This window comes from Anser cygnoides, chromosome 36 (genome assembly GCF_040182565.1).
Source record: "Anser cygnoides isolate HZ-2024a breed goose chromosome 36, Taihu_goose_T2T_genome, whole genome shotgun sequence".
NCBI lineage: Eukaryota > Metazoa > Chordata > Aves > Anseriformes > Anatidae > Anser > Anser cygnoides.
Window position 1 is genome coordinate 2489116 of NC_089908.1, and position 12787 is coordinate 2501902.

Below are 12787 nucleotides of genomic sequence, written 5' to 3' on the forward strand. Positions count from 1 at the left end.
CCCCATTTTTGTCAGGAAACATCTTCTGTGAGGGGCCCCGAGACTCCTTGTTTCGGTTAATTTGCACAGTAGTAAGCAAAGAGACTCAGCAATATCTATTTTAACGCGATTAAGCAAGCCCCCATTCTTTCATTCCTGGCTTTAATAATTATGATTGTTTTATTCAGAAATCATTAATACGATTAAGCAAGCCCCCGCTCTTTTATCCCTGGCTTCACTGTGATTGCAAACAGCAGCAAAGCCCCCACTTCTCCAACCCGTATGGCAGCACAGGCACTACTGAGGAGTAGGGATCCGTCATCCCCCAGCCCTGCCACCCCAAGGGACAGGTCGGTTTGCCCATCAGATCCCGCTCATCGAATTCCTTAACATCCTATATCCTGCTCATCAAATTCCTTAACACACCAGGGCAGGAGGCAGAGGAGACTCCAGACAGGGAGGGGTTTCCCTGCTGGTTACACCACTTCCCCGGGAACGCCGCCTGTGCCAGCGCTGCTGCGGCGATGGCAGCGTGCACCAGCTCTGGGGCGCTGTGTTACTGCAGGGTTGCACGGGAGGGCTGGGGCGATGGAAAACACCAGCTTGTTACTGCAGGGTTAGGCAGGAGGTGAGATGACTCGGGCTTGCTATTGTGGGGTGCAGAGCATGAGCAGGTAGCTCTCAGCACGGGCACCATGCCCAGGCAGAGGGAAACCTGCGGCCCCGATGTCCTTACCCGGGGACCCCAGACCACGCTTGGCCCCAGGAGCCAGGGGAGGGGAAGTCCCCAGTGGGTCTTCACTAGCTGCTTTCCCGTTGCAGAGTTTCAACGTGTTCCTTCCTCCCGAAAACTCTCACTCCGATGAAATCAAAAGATAAAAATAAAAATAAATCCAAAGGAAAAACACGTAAGGCTTCGTGGAAAAGGGGAATGCACTTACTGAAAGCCGCGAAGACGTAAAAACCCTTTTCTTCAGCCCCGACCCCCGCCGGGATGCCGGAGGGCACTGCCCCCCGAGGTGCCCGGGGGGGCCCCGAGGTGCCCGGGGGGGTGCGGAGCTGCCGGAGCCGATGCGGGAGCCAGGTGCGGATCGCAGGCACAGGAAGAGTCTCGGAGAGGCGGAGGAGGATTGGAAGCGCCCTGCTCCAATTGTGTGGCGGCGGCGGCTGGACCGGACCACCCGCTGCCGCCCCGAGTAGCCCGCAGCGGGCTCCCCGCCGCCGGTACCACTCGTCCCGGTCCCGGTCCACCGTGAGAGGAGGCTGAAAGAATTTCAGTAGATAAGATAGGCTAATGAACGTGTGAAAGGAAGCCAAAGGAATTTTAGTAAATAAGACAGGCTAAGGGATATGTACTATATCTTCCGCTACCTATTGTGCACGAAAAACAGTTCCTGATAGAAACAGGAAATACATTTCAAGAACCAACTGAAACCGAATCTGCAGTTTAAGCAGAAGCTGAGAAGCTTATGAGTCTGCACTGAGATGAGAGGTCAACCATCAGTGACGAGGAAGACTCACTAATCTTCATCCCCACGACCCCCAGCGACCACTACCAGAAAACACTGCGCAAGCGTGGATAGGAGGAAGCAATGAAAATGACTCCCTGGAACTAATTTTAATACAAAGCGGGGATAGGTCATGCATATGTATAGGCGTCTCGAGAAACTTCATGCATATGTAACTCTTCACCACATATAACCAAGGCAAGTGCCGTGTTGGGGTGCGCACGACTTTGGTGGGACTACCCCCCCGTGCCGCCCAGCGCTGAATAAACATACCTACTTTACATTCTTACTGACTGTGGAGTTTGCTTTCCGCACGTCAGCCGAGCACCATGGACACATAGCCACGGAGGAGCACAGGAAGGTAAGACACCCTCCTTGGCACACCCCCTCCCCACACATCCTGACTTTTTTCCCCTCCCCTTATAACACGACTCCTCGCCAACGCCCCGATGCCGTGATGAGGGGCGCCCAGTTGTGGGCAGGCTCCCGGTGCCAGTTTATCCCGGTGGTTTGCCACTTGCCCCAGAGGCACGGTGAAAAGTAGCACACCCCTCCGGACCCCCTCCAGCCTGCCTATGGGGGTACCCGGTGCTGCTGCCTTTCCTGGCTCAGCATGCCTCAGCAGCCTTGCTGCTGCCTTGAGATGCTCAAGGGGTGGAAAGAGGTCGGGGAGCCCCTTCCCCATCATCTGCAGATTCCCCCCCACACACACACTCTCCTTGGCTCTGGGGAGAGTTTTCTGGAGGAAGGCTTGAACAATACCAGGCAAGCCGCCTGTCAGGGCCCTGTCTTCTCCTGGGAGGTCGGGGGAGGGAAAAGCTGTTCTCAATTAGGAGAGACACGGAAAGAGGCGCTTTCCTGCTTTCCCATGCACAGGCACCACAAGGACTCTGCCTGCCTTGTCCCTCCTTGCCCTTGGCCGCTGTCTTAGTCACTGCTCCTCAGCCTTTTCTTTAATCCGATCTCCACGGCGAGAAACCTGCGGTGTCGGTGGCCGAGGGGGTGCCAGGAGGTCAGGAGGTGCCTGCTCCTGCATGGCTGCGGCCACGTCTGGCGGCGGTGTTTGCCGGAGGAGGTGGGGTGTTTGCGCTCTGCCAGCATTTATGCGAGGGCAGGTCATGGTGTGGTTGTTACGCTCGGGGCTGCACGGAGCCCGTGACATCCCAGCCTGGTGTGGGGCACACGAGCCCCACTGGCTACCTGCTGGTGGAAGCCGGGTCAGCAGGGCTCCTCCTCGGGATGGGAATGGGGTGGGATGTGGCTACCGTGTCCCCCACCCCATAGCACTCATGTGCCCTCTGCTCCGTAGGGAAGAGCAGCTCAGGGTTCACCCTGCCTCCTGCTCTGTGAGCTGCTTCAGTCTTTTGGGAGCCTCACGGGGAAGGAAAAACTTCATCATATCTGATAAGCCATTTTTTCCCTGTCCTGGAGAAGTCTCCAGGCTGGCTGTCACGGCAGCAGGGGGAAAAGGATGCTTGGCCAGGTGCAGGCCCCGTTTATGAAGGATGAATGAATGACTCACAGCACTGCGAGTCTCCCTGCCATCTTCAGCTTGGAAGCAGTGCCAGTTCCCTTTTGTGGCTGCCGGGTTTATCAGAAGCTGCTGCGTCCCCCCGTCTGCAGGTACCCAAGTGCCACCCAGCCCTGCCCTCTCGTCCTCTCCCCCACCTCACCTGGACCATCCTAAGCATCAGAGGGGAAACACGGACAGCCGGGGACGGAGTGTGGCATCCTCACCTGTCACAAGCTCTCGGTTCAAGCCCTTTCTTTCTGCTCCGGTTGTGTTCAAAGGCGCCTCCAGGCTCTTCCTGTTCATGCAGGGCTAAACCTCCTTCTGATTTCCTGCCCAAGTATATTCCTGGATTCCTATGTGGCTTTGTGCCAACATTGTGCTTTTAGTTCAAGACGTCTACTCCCTCTCCAGTGTTTACCCCGCTGTATCCCTGCATCTTCATTATTTTGTTAGGTTGAGCAAGCCAAGAGATTCTTGTCTCCTTGTGTCGGATCAGCTCTGAGCTGCCTTGATCTTCCTCTCTCTCCATCTCCAGCTCACTCCATCCGTCCTCGGCCGGGGGACAGCCACAGTCCCTTGGTGAGGCTGGTAATGCAAGGTGCTTATTTTTTTCATCTGGCATCACGGCAGAGCCTCAGGATTTGGGAGGGTGACTGGCAGGCTGTAAACATCTCGCTGGAGATGTGTGCTGGGGGTTTGGGCAGAGCATGCATCGAACCCAGTCTGGCAATGTGCCTGTGCATGTACAGCGCTTTCATGCGGGCACACAAGGCTGCTCTTTCCTTGCAGATTTTGCTGTGAAGGAAAACCCCTTGCAAGATGCTTCCTGGAGGAGGGGCAGGTGCCAGCCAGCTCATGGCTCTGCTTTCCTCCCGCACAGCATCCTTAGCAAAATTTGGGCACTTCTCCCCTTTTGTTTCCTCTCTTCTTGTTCATTCATGGAATAGGGTGGCTCTGCCCATGCCGAAGCCACAGCCGAGGACAGAGCTTGGCTCAGCTGGGAGCTCTTCCCCCTGGGCAGTGCAATGGGGCCTCGCTAGCATTCGGGATGCTGATGCAAACCCAGCATCAGGAATTAGCCCTGGGATATCTGGGGTGACTTGTTGGGATGTTTAGAGAGTTTTTGGTTTTTCTAAGTGTTCCTGTGGTTACGAAAGCATCTCACGTGTGAAAAATCACCAAGTCTTTCCGGACGGGGATTTAGTGACCCCGTGGCCCAAGTTCTTTGCAGCAAATCTCCACACCTCCTGGTGATGTTGTTCTCCTGTGCATCCTCCCTTCCAGGCTGTGAAGGTGGGAAAGGGAGGTGATGTCTTATAGTCATGGCTTGCTTGTCTTCTGTAACGGTCATATTCCCATGGACCGTCTCCATGGAAAAAAAAGAAAAATTCCTCTAGAAGTTAGAAGCAGGTTTGTCATCTCAGAGTGTTAATAGGAATTCTCTCTCGAGCCTGGCTGCTTCCCAATTCTCTGTCACCCTGTCACTTGGGCAGCCCTGGCACGGCCATGGAACAGGGTGAGCTTTGGACTCTGCTGTGCTGTCCCAGCACCCACAGCCTGTAAAGCGTGCGTCAGGCTCTGCTGCGGGCTGTACTGCTCACAGGAACTGGCAGGAGGAAGGATGGACGAGTGAGCAGGGTCAAGGGGTGCGATCCTACCTCCTCTCCAGGGCACAAGTCTCAGACGTGGGGGGAAAAAAAAGCAAATGTCTCCTCCTCTCAGCTGCATCTGGTGTTTGGGGTCTGGGAGAAGAGGAGCGAGAAGGCGAACTGCACTGTAGGACTTGATTCACCTCTGTCTTAGCAGGATTTGTGCTTTAGTCACATCTGACCAGCGGAGCCTGGACTCGGGCCAGAAGGGATCAGTCATTGCTGAAAAAGCTTACAAGGGATTTCAGAAGGGTTTGATGGAGGGTCTGGCTGGGGGAAGGCCACATCTGCTCACATACTTTTTCTGAAGATGCTTTTGGAGATGGCAGCCAGGCTGGATGGACCTTGGGTGAGAGCTGGTGCAGTCGGACATGGGGCTGAACCATGCGGGTGGCGACAGCTGGGGGAACTGCAGGTAAGCTCATGTATCGAGCAGTGTGAGAAAACACCTGCTGTAAGCAAGGATTAGAAAAATCGTGCAAGTCCTCGGGTTTTCATTGGTCTGTAGCTACTCAGGAAGACCATGAAGACCTCGCTGTGGACAACTTGGTGGAAACGTTTGCTGCGCTGTGCAAGAATGCGAACAAAATGCTTGGCCGTGGGGAGAAGGGCTGATGCTGAAAGCATTTAGTGGGGTTTTGGAAATCACTCCAGGGCTCCCCAGCAACTTCTGGGCTCTGGTCCCCTCCTCTCAATACGGAGAGGGCAGAAATAGAAACAGCATAATAGAAATGGTTACGGCCCTGCAGAGATTTCCTTATAGGGAGGGGTGGAAAAGTTTAGGGCTCCTTCATCTAATGAAATCCTGATGGTGGAAAGAAGGTCATTTGGGCATTTTCTATTTTACCCAAGCTCCTAAAGTGAAAACAAGGGATAGTGAGCTTGGTTAAAACAATGATGCTGGAGCCACACCAAGTGACAGAACCCATGAACCAGCAGAGCTTTCTGCCACGCCAGGGCACAGAGGGGCCCAGTGCTGGCTTGGCACCATTTTTGGGAGCATGTCCGGGTGGCATCAGCTCTGCAGCCACCATGGGGGTCTTCCTGGGGACCAAGAGAAAGGGATTGCCCCTGGGTCTCATCCCATGTAGGGGATGCCACGTAGCATTCTGTGGGCAGCCCTAAGGGTGAGCGCCTGATTTTGGCATGTGGGTTTGGATTTGCTCACAGAGCATGTGAGAGGTGGTGGCTCCGTGCAGAGCAAGTCCCTGTGCCCAGCAGGCTGGCATGGTGATGCCGGTTCAGCTGTTTCCTTTGCCTTCCTGTGCTTTCACCAGCCTTATCCTTTGGGACCGAAACCCCAAGTGCTTCATCCTGGCCAGACCGATAGCTGGAGCTGGGATCTCGCCAGCCCCTCTTTGATGAAAGTCAGTGCAGGCATCAATGCCTCCTGAATTCAGTAATGTCATGAAAGGCGTGATTCAGACCGCGCCTTCCTGCAAAAGTAGCTGAAAAAAACAAAAAAAAAAAAAAAACACAAAAGGGCCTCAGTGACATTGAGTGAGACCCCCTGCTGCACAGGGTGGCGGCAGGCAGCTGTGCCAGAGCATCGCCCAGTGCTGTGCCAGGGTTGCAACAGAGGGGCTGCAGATCCCGACAGCTGTGCTGAAACAGCCCCGCTAAGGTCCCCCGGGGCTGGCTCAGCTGCGGTGTCCCTGCTTCGCTTTGCGAAAGCCACTGTCACGCATGGTGCCCAGGCTAGCTGGCATCTCCCCAGACTTTCGTGCAGAGCTGGGACTGGCCCTGAATCCCTGGGGAAGTCCACGGGAGTCTTTCCTTCACTTTCCATGAGTTTTACCTGATGCTAAGTTTTAGGAGGAGCTAGTGGGCTGGACCAGCTGTTGCTCCATCCTCGGCTCGCAAGGGCCAACATGCAACTTTGGGAATTTGGCTGCCCTTCGTCTGCTTTTGACTTTTTGCTCCTGAGAGGCTTCCAGGAGGCTGTTTTGCAGCTCCACTGAGGCTGCTCAGCCCCATCCTGGCTTTGAGTTTTACAGCGTTATGGATGGAGCGTGACGGCACCGGGGAAGCGTCCCTTTTTCCTCAGCCATCCCAAACTCTGTGCCCTGCTCTCTTCCCCATCTCCATATGGAGCTGTGCTCGTTGTCCTTGTGCCTGCAGCACCCAAAAGCAGCGTGGCTGCGTGGGGCTCCCTGGCTGCTGCGTTGCTCCCCGCAGCGTCGGGTGCATGCAGGGAGCAGGATGCGGCCCCTCGCAACGGAGCCAGGCATGAACTCTGGAGGGGACAGGCTCCTGGAGCATCCTGTTGACAAAGCTCTTGGGCTGCTGCAAACCCCGCCTTGCTCCCTCCCCAGAGGCTGCAGATAAGCACTGGGATCCCTGCAACTCCGACCGCGGGGCTCTTTGCTCTGAAAATGCCTCCAAGGACTCCGCTCAGCCAGCGAGGTGCAGAGGTTTGGCCTCTAAGCAGCCCGGGAGGAGAATGCTGAGATGGAGGTTGAGCTGGGCTGGAGCTTTTTAAATAACTAGCAGTGTTCACGCTTCGCCTGGGATGGGCGAAGGATGTAAGCAAGGTCTGTGGGGCAGATAACATCTAATTTTGTTCCTTGGGATGTAGCTAAAAGAGGTGGTGGGGCAGTGTCCCCAACAGTGGGGTGGCACACGCTGAACCTGGGGTTAGCAGTGAGCAGGTCTGGAGCCGGACCGCGCCAGCTGTGCATTTGCTTCCTCCAGTACCCGGAAAGGTCCCTGAGGGTTTTTCCTCACTTATTTTCCCCGGTGTTTCAGGGAGGGCAGCAAACGCCTCCCCACCATCCCTCGCCTCAACAAGGGCAGGGTGGAGTGGAGCCGAAGGAAACTTTTGCAGCCAGCTCTATGAATTTCCAATTAACAGCTCGCCTGTAGCGGGCCTTGCCACTGCAAGAGACATTAACACACCCAATGCTTGGAGAAACGATCAATTTTTCTTGGTAATTTAATAGTGTGGGCAGGCTGCTCGCTGACAGAGCTCCAGCAGCCGGCACTGAGGAGCCTATGTTGGCTTCTCTGCACGAAGGAAGAATGCTGACCTAATAGAAAAGACATTTAAACAGAAGTTTTAAAGAGCAGCTTGGGTCAGACTCGGGTGCAAAGCTGCAGCAGGCTTCGTCAGTGCATCAGCAGGGCGCGGGGTCGTCCCCGCTGGGAGTCACACACCGGCAGTGCCGGCACTGATAGCTGCCCACTGGCACAGCCGGCAGGGGGTTATGGTGGGCAGCTGCTTCATTTGCTGGAATAAAAAAAAACAACTAAAGACAGTTTTTGGGAAGCCAGCACAAGTTGTGAATTGAGGCTGGGTTCAGCGCCTGGCTTTGGCTCTTGCCGGGCTGGAAAAGCTGTGGTGTTTCGTTCTGACATTTTCCAAATGAGACGTTTTGATTTTGATTTGGTTTGATTCCCCACCCCAAGGTAATGTTTGGAAGTCAAATTTAGCTCAATTTAATTTGAACCATTTTTAAAAAGTAAAACCACTGAAAACTAAACAAGGCCTATTATTTAGAACAAAATGTTTTGGTTTTCATTTTCCTTTTGGCACGAAAAATGTAAACTTTTTTTTTTCCATTCTCCTCTTGACCCACAAACAGTATTTTATTTTTTTTTCCTCTCTTGGTTATTTCCCAAGAGGCAGAGCTGGGGCACTTGGGGGGGGGACAGCTGTCCCCAGAAGGATGGGGTGGCACAGCATGGGGGCTTCCCCGCGGGAGCCAGGTTGGGCACCTGGTGCTGTGGCTGGAGGGGTTTGGGGATGGAGAGTGGGAGCTGCTGCGCTGTCACCCATCCCGTTGCCAGCACTGACTCAGCTGGGAGCTCCTCGAAGTCAGGGAGGCCCCGCGGCAGGGGAGTATTTGGGACGCCATGGGGTTGTCCCCACGGTCCCTGGGGCCGGGCAGAGTCCCGGGGCTGAGCCCCGGGCTGGATGCAGCTGTGCTTGGATGCATCCCCGCTGGCAGGGATGCAGGGAGCCACAGGGAAGGGTGAGCTCTGGCATTGCCTTCTCCCCTTGTTTATTCAGGTTTAAAATTAACCTGACCTTCCCCCACTCAGGCTTGTGCAAACATCTCACGTCCCAGGGCGGGGAGCTCCCTTTGGATGTCTTTTCCCCTGGCTTTTGCTGTCTCCAGGTGAGGTCCCCCTTGGGGTGCCCACAGGTGCTGGGGTCACAGCAAGGTACCCGCTCTTGCCATGGCTGCACCAGCCCTGCCATCACATGGGGATGGGAACCTCTGGCTGTAAAGCAGGGCACGGTTAATCCTCTGGACAAACATTGAGCGCTGCCCAAAGCCAGCTGCCAGGGGAGAGCTGCCAGGAGGCTGGGTGCCCAGATCCCGCATCTTTGGGCCAGGCGAGGGGAGGCTGTGGCACTGGCAGGAGGTGCCAATCGTCCCCCGGACTTCCTCTGCTGTCCCAGCCTCGCTGCCGTCCTCCACCCTCGGGGCCTTGCCAAATCTCAGCTCTGCACTCCCCGGCTGTGCTAGGACATCTCCGGGCTCCTGGCTGGGAAGCAGTGAGGAAGGGAAGAATGCACGCTGCGCCAGGGCCAAACCTGACCCAGAAGTGTGTGCTGTCCCTCCCTGACTCATCTGGCACCTGATTTTATTTTTATTTTTTCCCTCCCCTCCCGAAACAGCATGCTGCATACTACAGCAGTGCTTTTTATAGCCCTGAGCTGCAGCCTCAGCGCGCTCCCGACCAGGTCCCCGGCACCAAGGCTCACTCAGTGCCAGCCACGCCAGTGGCAGGGATACTATTCCCGTGGTCCCTGCAGTGTTACAGCAAGAAGAGTGCACGGGCAGCAGAGGAATATAATTAAGCCCTATCCCGGAGCCACGGTCCCGTGCTGCAGAGGCGTTTAAAGAGCTGAATTAATCACCCGCGTGCCACGTGCCAGCTGGGGTCTGGTGGCTAGTGGCGGTGGCTTGTCCCTCATCACCACCACCCCCCCGGCTCTGGAGGGGCTGTGCTGCTGTTAGGAAGATTAGAGGGAGGCCAGAGGTTGCTGCTCGCTCCCTGGGAGCACTTTTATGAGCTCAGGAAGCCTGCTGGCCCCGCCGCCCTCCCACGCACCTACAGAGGAGGCCGCCGGGGCTGCCACCAGCTCCCTCGCAGGCCACACGTCTGGAGCGTCCCTCTGTCCATCTGCAATGCCGGGTTGAGTGTGGGGCCAGCGGGGTCCCACAGGGAGCAGGGTTTTGCAGAGCTGGGGCAGCCAGCCAGTGGGCAGGGAGCGAGCGGCCTCACTGGGAGCAGCGGAAGGGAGGCGGGGGGGACCCACCGGCACTGCGCGTGCTTTCTCCAGATGTGATTTCACTGCTGCGGGGAGGGAGCACGGCCAAAGGACTGGCCCTGCTTGTCCCGACAGCACCCAGGGTGTTAGTTATTGGGGCTGCACCATGGCAAGGGGACGGGGTGTGCACGGGGTCCTCGCAGCACGGTGAGGGGACAGGAGGCCTGGTGAGCCTGTGGTTCTGGGGAGATGCCAGGGAAAAGGCAGAGGGAAGGAGGGAGGGATGGGGGAGGCTACTGGGCTTGCAGCCCATCATCCCCCTCCTTTCTGCCACGTGGCTGGGAGCTGCTCAGGGAGGGGGCAGAGGGCAGCTGCTGCGCCAAGAAGCCAGGTGTGCACTGGGCGAGCAGATAGGGAGGGGATGGGATGGGGGCACCTTCCTGGCTGGGGCTGCTCCCGCACTGCCTGGCTGCTGCTTTTTGCAGCGGGGCACAGTAGCAAGGAGGCCAGCACATAGAGGAGGAGATACTGCAGGGAAGCTGCATCCACCATTGGGGATGGATGTGGGGTCGAAGCTGCCCCTTGCCATACTCTGACGGCTGCAGCTGCTCTCCCAGATCTGCACCAAGGGAGTCGAGTGGGGGAAGTAAAACCTTGCCACCCCCCATCCATATCTCTCCTCCTTCCCGACCTGCCTGCTGGTAAATGCTGGAGCCAGGCCCAATGCCAGGCAGTGCAAGCAGAAACTCTGACTGTCCTCTCCTTCACCCCTGGAGACCTGATACCAAGAGGTTTCCCATGGGCAGAGCAGGACTTTTGGGCAGGAGAAAGGGCAGGCAGTGAGCACTGGGATGGGATGTGCAGGGGTGGTTTAACGACAAGGGCAAGCTGCAGTTTTAACCCCACACAGGAGGCTGCAGGGGTGCTTCGAAATCTGTCTGCCCAAAGGTGCTGGGCTGGCTGCGCTCCTTGAGCATCAGCAAATGGGCTTGTGCCAAGGTGCCACCGGTCTGTGGGGCAGCTGATGGTGGGCATGGGGGTGGCCCAGGTGGATGCTCAGGGCAGGCTGCTGTCCCTGCCCTCCCCAGGACATGCTGGGGCTGTGACCGCGCGCTGGCTGCCCTGGAGCCACTCGCGAGCAGCGCTGCAGAGCCAGACAGGTGCCAAGCATGCTGGGAGAGGGGAAAGCCTTGTAGACTTGTTCCGAAACAAGGCTGCCCTTTTATTCTTCTTTACGACTGCATTTTAATATCCACAAACATCCCTCCCTCTCCGGGCGGCTGCCAGCAGAGCCTACATCGCCTGTGCTTGGCTGACCGAGAAACTCCAGCCAAGCCCAGGGCCCCAGCGTGGGAGAGAGTATTATTTTTTCCCCCCTCCTTTTTAATATATGTTTTCTGTAGCTCTAATTGGACGGGCTTGAGCCCTGGCCAAGGCAAACACACCTGAGGGAGTCTTGCCTTGCAGCCCCAACTGCTGTGCCAGAGGCTCTGCTCCCACATAGCCGCTGCCTGGCCCCTTTATAAGGGAGGGGGCTGCTGGGCAGGGTTGAAGGGGGACCATGGAAGGGGGACCCCCGTGCAGGAGGAGAAGGCAGCATGGCATTGCACTGGCGAGGCTGCCCAGGAGATGGTGCAGAGCCGGCGGGGCAGCAGGCGGCAGCAGGGGACCCCCCCCCTTTCTCAGCATGACCCCCACCCCACCTGGAGCCGAGATACCTCCCTGCCTGGGGTCTGTGCCCATGGGGGGGGGGGAAGGACAGAGCAGATACCGGCCCTCCCAGGGCAACCATGTGGGTGCTTTGAAGGGTTACAGCCCCCCCCCCCAGCCCCCTGTGTGTCCCACTGGGGGGAGTTATGGCAGTGGGGTGAGGGTGTAGGGGCTCCCCAATGTGCCCTGGTGTGTGTCAGGCTGTGGGGCCATCTACCCAGTGACACCCATCCAGGGACCGTTCAGGAAAATGAGCAGGGGACATTAACATGCCAGGCCACTACAATGGCTTGCACTGACAGCCAAATCCCAACCCGGCTGAAGGTTGGGTGTTTGTTTAGCGCTCCGATTCCCTACTTCGTTGCCTTTCTTGGGTGGGCTTTTCAGCTCAGCTTTCCTCGCTGCAGTTGTTGCAGGGGCCACCCCGGTGCCCCCATTGCTGAGGGGCTGAGCAGCACAGCCAGGTCCCACAGCACGTCTGTGCTAGCCAGAGCCAAGGGCAGCTTGTGGGGGTCTCCACTTGCCCACCCTGAGCTCCCACCTCTTCTTCTTGGGCTTAAAACTCGGTGCTGAGCACCTGGGGTGCCCACCCTGACTGCACTGGGTGGCACCCGCCACGGCTCATCCTGGAGAAGCTTTCCTTGTCCTCTCCAGGTGCCATCTCTCAGGGATGTTCAGGGGATGAGGCTGTGTCCCCGCTCCATCCATGGGGAAGCACGCTGGCCCTGGTCACAGCATGGCATCCCCTCCTGCTCACTCTGCCCAAACAGGCACAGAGCAAGCTGCAAACTGCTGGGGGAATTGAGGTGCTCCATCATTAAACTATAAAAAGCTGTATCTGTCCCCACCAGGAGCTTGCTGGCTCCCTGCAGGTGATGGGCTGGGCTGGAGGAGTTTGCACAGGCTGGGACATGCCGGCGTTCCCCCTCCAAATGGGGGTTTTGAAGGTACTGAAGGGACCTCGGTCCCATGTCCAGAGCCAGGACTGCGCAAAGGGCAGCTCGAGTATTTCGCGAAGGATTTCAGAGCCATCCTGGCCTTGATTCAAAGCAGGCTGAAACGGGAACATTTTAAAATTCTTTTGGATGAGGAAAATTCCATGGGCAGCCCCCCTCCGGAGAAAGTTTGGGACGGTTGAAATGTTTGGAGAGAGGCTGATTGCTTTTGTTTACTCTGAACTATAACATTGGAGGGGTGGGGTAGG

General features: G+C 56.9%; 1 long non-coding RNA gene across 1 annotated transcript in view; it reads left to right on the forward strand.

Moving 5' to 3' along the window:
• Positions 1–920: 920 nt before the first annotated feature.
• Positions 921–12787, forward strand: part of LOC125181424 (uncharacterized) — a 36808-nt gene continuing 24941 nt past the window's right edge. Inside the window, exon 1 of the long non-coding RNA XR_010827206.1 lies at positions 921–1848. This is a non-coding gene — a long non-coding RNA (uncharacterized lncRNA). The remainder of the gene's footprint in view (positions 1849–12787) is intronic.